The sequence below is a fragment of the Juglans regia genome, chromosome 12 (genome assembly GCF_001411555.2).
Source record: "Juglans regia cultivar Chandler chromosome 12, Walnut 2.0, whole genome shotgun sequence".
Classification (NCBI taxonomy): Eukaryota; Viridiplantae; Streptophyta; class Magnoliopsida; order Fagales; family Juglandaceae; genus Juglans; species Juglans regia.
This window is the reverse complement of record NC_049912.1, coordinates 23,115,373-23,123,701: the sequence shown is the minus strand read 5'-3', so window position 1 is coordinate 23,123,701 and position 8,329 is coordinate 23,115,373. Positions and strand designations below refer to the sequence as shown.

General features: G+C 37.0%; 1 pseudogene; it reads left to right on the top strand.

The window, feature by feature from the left end:
- The first annotated feature begins 1,362 nt into the window (after positions 1-1,362).
- The window catches only part of LOC109022151, an 82,717-nt pseudogene continuing 75,750 nt past the window's right edge, over positions 1,363-8,329 (top strand).

Here is an 8,329-nt window from a genome sequence, read left to right as displayed (position 1 = left end):
CTAATATCATTGCTCAACTTGGAGTTCAATTCTCCTTAAAAGACATGGGGCAGCTTCACTTCTTCTTGGGCATGGAAGTCATCCCTACAAAATCAGGTCTCTTTCTATCCCAACATAAATACATTCGGGACCTTCTCTCAAAAACAAATATGATGGGTGCAAAGGAGGTATCTACTCCATTGTCTACAAGCATGGCTCTTAAATTGGTTGATGGAACCACATCCTTTGACAGCACTGAGTTTCGAAATGTCATTGGAGGGCTTCAATATTTGTCTCTAACATGCCCGGACATTTCTTTCTCAGTCAATAAATTGTCCCAGTTTATGCATAAACCTACTGTCACTCATTGGGCAGCTGCTAAGAGACTCCTCCGGTACTTGAAACAAACCATTTTCCATGGTATTCACATTAAAAAAAATTCTAGCTTCACTCTTACCACATACTCCGATGCTGATTGGGCGGGCAATTTTGACGATCGTACATCCACCTCAGCCTACATAAGCTTCCTTGGCTCAAATCCCATTTCTTGGAGTTCAAAAAAACAAAGAGCTGTAGCACGATCGTCGACCGAGGCTGAATACAGATCTCTTGCAAATGCTGCCTCTGAAACAGTATGGCTGCTGTCCTTATTCAAGGAACTTGGACTACCTGTCAAAGCTTCACCACAATTGTTATGTGATAATTTGGGTGCAACACAACTCAGCTATAATCCTATTTAGTACTCTCGGATGAAGCACATTCAGATCGACCTTCATTTCATTCGTGATATGGTTCAAAAAAGAATTCTTTATGTTCAACATGTCAACACTCAAGATCAGCTCGCGGACTTATTGACAAAGCCACTATCACGACAACGCATGGACTTCCTCAAAATCAAGATTGGATTAGCCGATGGCACTTCCATCTTGCGGGGGCGTATAAGGGAAGACTCCTCAAATCAAGCAAATCAAGATCAAGATCACAATACCTGCTTTACAGGCTGAAAATGTGCATGTAACAGCAGGCAAATCCTCTGTAACAGCTAGATGAATCTCGAGTAAATGCTATGTAATTATAGGCTTAAGTTTAGCTTTCTTTCCTATAATAGAATCTGTACACTTGTATATATTTTTATGAAATCAATAGAAATGTGTGTGGTGTTTTTCACTCGACAGAAACAAGAATCTTCTTAAGAATTTTCTGTGATTTACATTTTTCAAACTCTATCATGAAGCTTGCCTTAGCTTCTTTTTAATGCAATATTTATCACTTGAAGATTTTACCTTTGAAAGTAAAAGTTCCAGATCGCTTATATTTGTTGTCAATTCTAGTGCTTTAACAGTCAATCTGTCGCTTGTTGCCTATTACTATTCATCAATCTCATTGATGACTATTTGATAGGGAATTGAACTGAAAATGAAATTTTGTTCTCCACTAGTCTGTTTCAAATGAGTTAGTTACTCTGAGCTTCATATGATCATATCTATCCTTAATTTATGAAGCACCTCTTTGCTTTGAGTGGTTTTGTATGAGACAAGAACAGATAAAGAACCCAACGCTACATTTTCCAAGAGATGTTAAGTTTCTAATTACTTATACATTCTTAATGTTTTCAACTGTAAATTCCTAGATTAATGTGCTTAGTAATTGGCAGATGGGGGAGCTTGTAACTGAGAAGCATGTCCAATACATTTTGTCAGTTGAAAAGGTATCTCTCGTTTATGTACCTTTTTTATGTTATTTAAGTACATCTTTAGTTGCTGACATGACTCTATTTTCATTTATACCAAAAATTCATGTTTCTTGCACTCAAGAGGAAGGATGACTTTATATCTGTTGCAATGGAATATCTGAGAATGAATGGGGCATACTGGGGATTGACCACTCTAGATCTTCTAGGGAAGCTTGATGCTGTAGATGTGGATGAGGTTGTCTCATGGATCATGAAATGCCAGCACGAATCAGGTTTTCATAGATGCTTACTTTTCTTACTTCAATCAAATGCATTGTCAAGTTGCATTCTGCTATGTATATTATGAGTGAGAAACTGTTGGGTGATGCCCCCCCCCCCAAAACCCCCTCAAACTAGAAAAAAAAAGTAGTACATCTCTTTGATGTATTTGATTTTTCGGATGGTTATAGCCCAAGACTAAGTAATGATTTACATTACAAATAAATAAAAATAAAAGAAAGAAATATGGAGATGACTATAGTAATGGGGTAGATGACAATACATTCGGTTTTGCAGGTGGGTTTGGTGGTAACATTGGGCATGACCCTCACATACTGTATACTCTAAGCGCTGTACAGGTTTTGGCCCTTTTTGACAAACTAAATGTTCTTGACATTGAGAATGTGACTAATTGTATCCTTTGTCATACAGACTGCTGTATTTTCTGAGAAATTCTCCACATCATATCATATCAAACAATACTTTATTTTTCTCAAAATTTGCTGTAGCTACAATTATTACAACGATTGCAATTTTTTCTACATTCAGGTATCCAAGCTAGTTAACTCAAGCTAGTTAACTTCTAGTCTAAAGTTGTGTATCTTGTTGATATTCCATTTTGGGTGTTGTAAAATAGCATGTATTTAATTCTGATATTGCTGGGTTGCAAAATGAAGATGGATCATTTTCAGGGGATGAATGAGGCGAAGTTGATACACGGTATTCTTTCCACTGCTGCTTTATTATTTGCCATCTCATGGTTTTGGATGTTAGCATCTTTGGTTGAATAGTTTTACCAAACAGAGACTGTTTCCTATAGGTTCTCTTACATTGCTATATGTTGTCTCTCAATATTACATCATTTGAATAAAATCAATGTGGAGAAGGCAGTGAGCTACATCGTGAGTTGCAAAAATTTGGATGGTGGATTTGGATGCACACCTGGTGGCGAGTCCCATGCGGGTCAAAGTATGTTAGACATTCAACTTAACAGTCTAATTATGAAGTTTTCTATTTGACCTGTACGTTATAAATCAAGTGTGTTTTACTTCCATTGTCTTCTTTATTTCTTTGTTAATTGTTATCTTTATCTGGTGAAAAATATGTTCAGGTTTTGCATCTGATAAAAAATGCATTGAGCTTTTTCTCAGAAGTCTTGCTCATTTCTCAGATTCAATTGTTGTCTATCAACTGTGAATTTTGCAATTTGTCTCTTGGTTGCCCAAACCTCCATGCTTGATAGAAGCTCCCCACCTCCCTCCCATTTCTTTTGTTTCTCTCAATACATTGAAGTGGAGGTTGCTTAGGCTTGCATTCAGCAAATGAGTTGAGTAACAGGCCTGCTCAAGCTCAGTACTTGTTTATCAAATATGCAACATTGTGCAAGCTGCTTCTTGAGCTGGTCCTAGTTGAGCTTGACTGGTTCAACTTTTCAAGAGTAAAAATTAAGCCTTATTCTTAAGTTACCTGAGTGCTCCCTACCGAGCTAATATTGTATGAAGTTTGAGTAGCTTTGTTTGTTTTGTAGCCTTTTTCCGTTTTCCTTGTGAAGTGCCCTTTTCACTAATGTTAGAAATTTGCGAGTCACTCAAATGCTTGAAGCACTTCATGCCATTTTACAGAATGGGTAATCTTAAGCTATTTGAACTAGTAAGTTGATTTGACAGTGTTGAATATAAATCAATTCAAGGTGAAGCTGATTATTAGTGGTAGATATTAGTGTTCACCTACAGAATTAAATATTTGAACAATTACGCCCTTGTTTGATCTGGATATCAAATTTCGACCTGAAAATATTGCTTTTGGTTGTCTGCATGTTGAACCCAACAGTTACATTCACAAACTCTGTGATATAGTTTCTCAAGATCCTGTTAACAATTTATGCCCTTTTAGTTCTCTCCATGTCAAATCTAGACGTGGAATCTAGTGAAAATTTTGTGTGCTCTGCAGTTTTCTGTTGTGTGGGTGCACTTGCTATAACGGGATCATTGCATCATATTGACAAGGACCTTCTTGGGTGGTGGTTTTGCGAGCGGCAAGTTAAAGCAGGGGGTCTTAATGGCCGTCCTGAGAAACTCCCTGATGTAGGTGTATATAGAAATTCGATTAGTCTTCCACTCCATGTTTGTAGTCTTCCTCACTAATTTTGTTACATCACTTCAGGTTTGCTACTCATGGTGGGTTCTTTCTAGCTTGATCATGATAGACAGGGTTCATTGGATCGGCAAGGAAAAGCTTGTTAAGTTCATCTTAGACTGCCAGATCTTACTCTTACAGTGGCGGTTTCTCTCTTCTATTTATATTCATTGTTTATGTGGTGCTTTCCAATCCGACATCCCTAGGAAGCTAATTGATTATGTGTAACCGTTTTGGTTCCATTAATTTTCCTACGCATGATTTTGCTCCTTTATTAGCGATTCCTTGATTTTACAATAAAAAAGTCGTCCATGTTTGTTGTTGCAGGACTATCACTTCTTGAATATCCAGGATTGAAAGCCATAGATCCAGCTTATGCTCTCCCCGTTGACGTTATAAATAGAATTTTCTTTGATGACTGATTCTTTTAGATTTCCTTCTACATTTGGTACTTTTTTGTTTATCTAATAATCTATAAGTGAACATTGCACTGCAAGAAAAATGGTCTATTGCGGCGATTTTTTGTCTGCTAAGAATAATATCGCCACAATAACCAATTATTCACGGCGATTTTGTGAATCGACGCTGCTTCGAAAGGGCGCTATTTAGATTTACCTTCTACAACGATTTTAAAGCTATCTACGGCGGTTAAAGTTCGCTACAAAATATATTTTACCCATCTGTAACGATTTTAATGATAAGTCCGGCGAATTTAAGCACCGCAAAATATGAAAACCTTTTGGCGACACACAATTTCGCTGCAATAGTGTTATAAGATACAAGGCGCCAAAAGGCCAGAAATTTATCTCATTTCCCCCCAAATCCTGCTTTCTCCTTCGTCGTCCCTAACTTTCTTCTTCTCCATTTCTCTCCAGTTTCAAATTAATCGCCGCCCACTCAAAATTTCTGGGGATCAACTTCCACCGAATGATACCACTACCATCGCCACTGCTCCAATCCCGTGATTCGAGCGTAAGCAATGTACGCGACTCCACCCCATTGAAAACCCACTAATCGGCATCTTCCTCAGTTTATGCCGAGTCCGCACCAGTGAAAAAAGTATCAATTTTCTGACACCCTAAGGCTTTGTTCTTTATCATCGTGGTCCCGTTTCCTAATCAAAGTGGGTTGGAGTCGATTTTTCATCCCATTCGTCACTTGATCCCCTCGACTGGAGTCGATTTCCCGAAGGTAATTTACTATGTTCTTTGTCTTCATTGTTCTTAATGAAACTGTTTGGGTCAAGTAGAAATATGTTAGGGTTTTGAGAAGCACACACATTTGACAATCCCGAGCGGAGGAAGTGTTTCATCATGTTTCTCAGGAATATTAATTTTTGTATGGCTTTCTTCGACTCTGGCAAACTTCATAATTGTGTTGCTAATATGATATTGTTACTTCATCAAAAATATTTAATTTTTTTAGTTTGAATTTTACATTTAATATCACTGCTCCCCATTTAAAATAAAATTGATAGACACTACAAGAAATTTGACTTTTAGGGATGAAATTTGTTAGGGACGAAATTTACCTTTCGTCTCCAAAAATGTCTGAGCTACTAAATTCATTCGAACGGAAAAATATCCATTCGAACAAGATATTTTGTAATGAACAAAATCGTCTCAAAAAAGGAAAATTGTTTGAACGGAACAAAATAGATTCGAACATGGAATTAATGTCCGTTCAAATAGTATATAATCTGTTCGAATAATAATATTGGCTAGAAATTAATTTATTTTTCCCGTGGTAAGTTAACAATCGTTCGAACTTAAATTTCTTTGTTCGAACGGATAGAGATTCAATTAATTTTTTTTATTAGTATGGATTTGTGCATATATTTTGCCATTAATTTGTTATCATTTTCAAAATATAAAAATGTGTATATATTATATATTATGATTTGAGGTGAGTTAAAATATTTATAAATTTATAAATTACTTTTATGTAATTAACTTCAAAACTTTATAATGATTTCTTTTATGTTAAATTTATATAAATAAAACTTTAAAGATAGTATCATTTTTTATATTATCATGAACGGCAAGTAAAATGAAAAAAATAAACAAAGTAGTAAACATGAGAAATAAAAACCATACATTAATTATATCTCAAATATATAATGTTCAATACAACATAAAAAAGTAAAATAATAATTAAAACGATCATAATTATTGATTCCTTAGTATATCAATATCCTCTTGCAACATTTTAATAGATCCTTCCAGATCCCTAAGCTTCTCCATGATGAGCTCAACGAACTCCACAAACAGAGCTCGTATCTGATCCAAAATAGCCCCAGGAGGCTATCTCTCAACAGCGACAGCACTACTAGAAGCTGGATCTGTGGGAGGATCACTAGGCTATTCTGGTGCAGTCATTCACAAGTGCCCCTTGCTCTTGCTAAATGTGATCTTGTTAAGGGGCCCCATCTGTAGCAACCTTCGCTAAGTGGCCGACTCTGTAACCCCCGATCGGAGTAGGAGGTTAGATATCAGCAATGCAAATGGTAGACTACCTCTATTGGAAAAGCGTGACTCCGATCGAATGCGGAGGAATAAATACAATGCCAGATCAATGGGATCCCCCGTGCTATCCGCAACAAAAATCTGGCTCGATCGATCCCGAAATCAGTCTTGTGTTTTTTCGGATCGATGTTATAGACAACAATCAAATTAAGCATTCTAAAAATCCTATACAATCAGCCTGTTGGATCACCTTGCTCCCATTATATGGAGGAGCCGATGGGTCTCGCACTAGCTGACACACCTAATCGTCTGTGAGACCATCATCTGGTAGATCCTCATCCTCACTACCATCTGAAGTAGCATCCGAATCTACATTCGAGGCTAGCGTGGAAGATGCGGTCGATGTGTCGGAATCAGATGGTGTAGCCGCTGCAGGATATGTGTCGGCTATACGAGGAATGTTAAGGAACTTAGCAATAATGCGGGGAGAGAAATTAATACTTACTCCCCGGACTGATATGGTGTAGAACAGAGCATCAGCGCTAAGTTCTCCCATGGCACGGTAGAACTCACCGACCATCTCTGGATATGCAGTCCCCCGCTACTCACAGATCGGTATCCATCCACGCTCGGTGAAGATGGACTGTATGCTCCGTCCCTCCCATGAAAGATGGAGAAGTCAGACAAAATGACTTCACGCTCGACAAGTGTAGGCCTCGTCTCCGGAGCATGAGCTGCTGATCCAGTACTTTGGCTGGGCTGATCTCTCGCACGTTTTCTTCCGCTAGATGCCATTGATATACAGTTTAACTATAATGAAAGTAAGAATATAATTAACCATAATATTTAAATTATATTATTGAAGAATTATAGTATATTGAACTGAATTGAAATAATTCGTTCGAACAGAACATAGTCTGTTCGAACTAGAAAACTCTATTCGAATGGACTGTTCTGTTCATTCGAATAGAGTTTCTTTGTTCATTCGAAAGAATTTATTTTGTTCGAATAGAAATAATGTTGTTCGGCAGCTAAGAGTTCGAAAGGATTAGAGTTTGTTCGAACGGAAGAAGCCAAACAGCCATGGCTGAGTCGACTCAACCCCGAACTGAAAAATTTCCTATCTAGATGTTATCCTTTGTTTTAATCGGCAGAAATGATTAAAGAGTGAAGCACAATCATTTCTACCGATTATTTTGATATTATTTCCACAGAATACACCAAAATGGGTGGATTTCGGATTCGAAATCCATACCCCCAAACACATCCCATTTGTGTAAAAAACTAAACAATAGAGGTGGAGAGTTGACCCATACCTCTTAGAAGTTCAAATGTAGGGTTCCTACGGCGGTTGAGTGGCGGTTTTCGCGGCGGAGTTAAGGGGCGAACTCGAAGGCTCTCGGTGGTTGCTGGTTCGAATGAGAGTTTTGTTTCATTGTATTCGAACTGGGTCTATAATGACCGTGGCGTCTCGTTCGAACTGGATAAAAATCCGTTCGAACGGTTATTATATTAATACATTTATAATTATATTACTAATAATAATATATAATAATAATAATAATATTACAAAGTACAAAAGTATAAAAATGAAACTAATAATAGTATTATAATACTTTTAATTAATATATTTAGTATATTATTTTTAAATATATTGTTTCTATTATACGATGTACATACTAAGAGCATTAACATTGGATTCATCATTTTCACCTTCAAAATTTGATGAAAAGTACATATTTTCCATAAATTCAAAACCTCCCTATCCATAACCCTACATTGAATTAGTCATTGGATT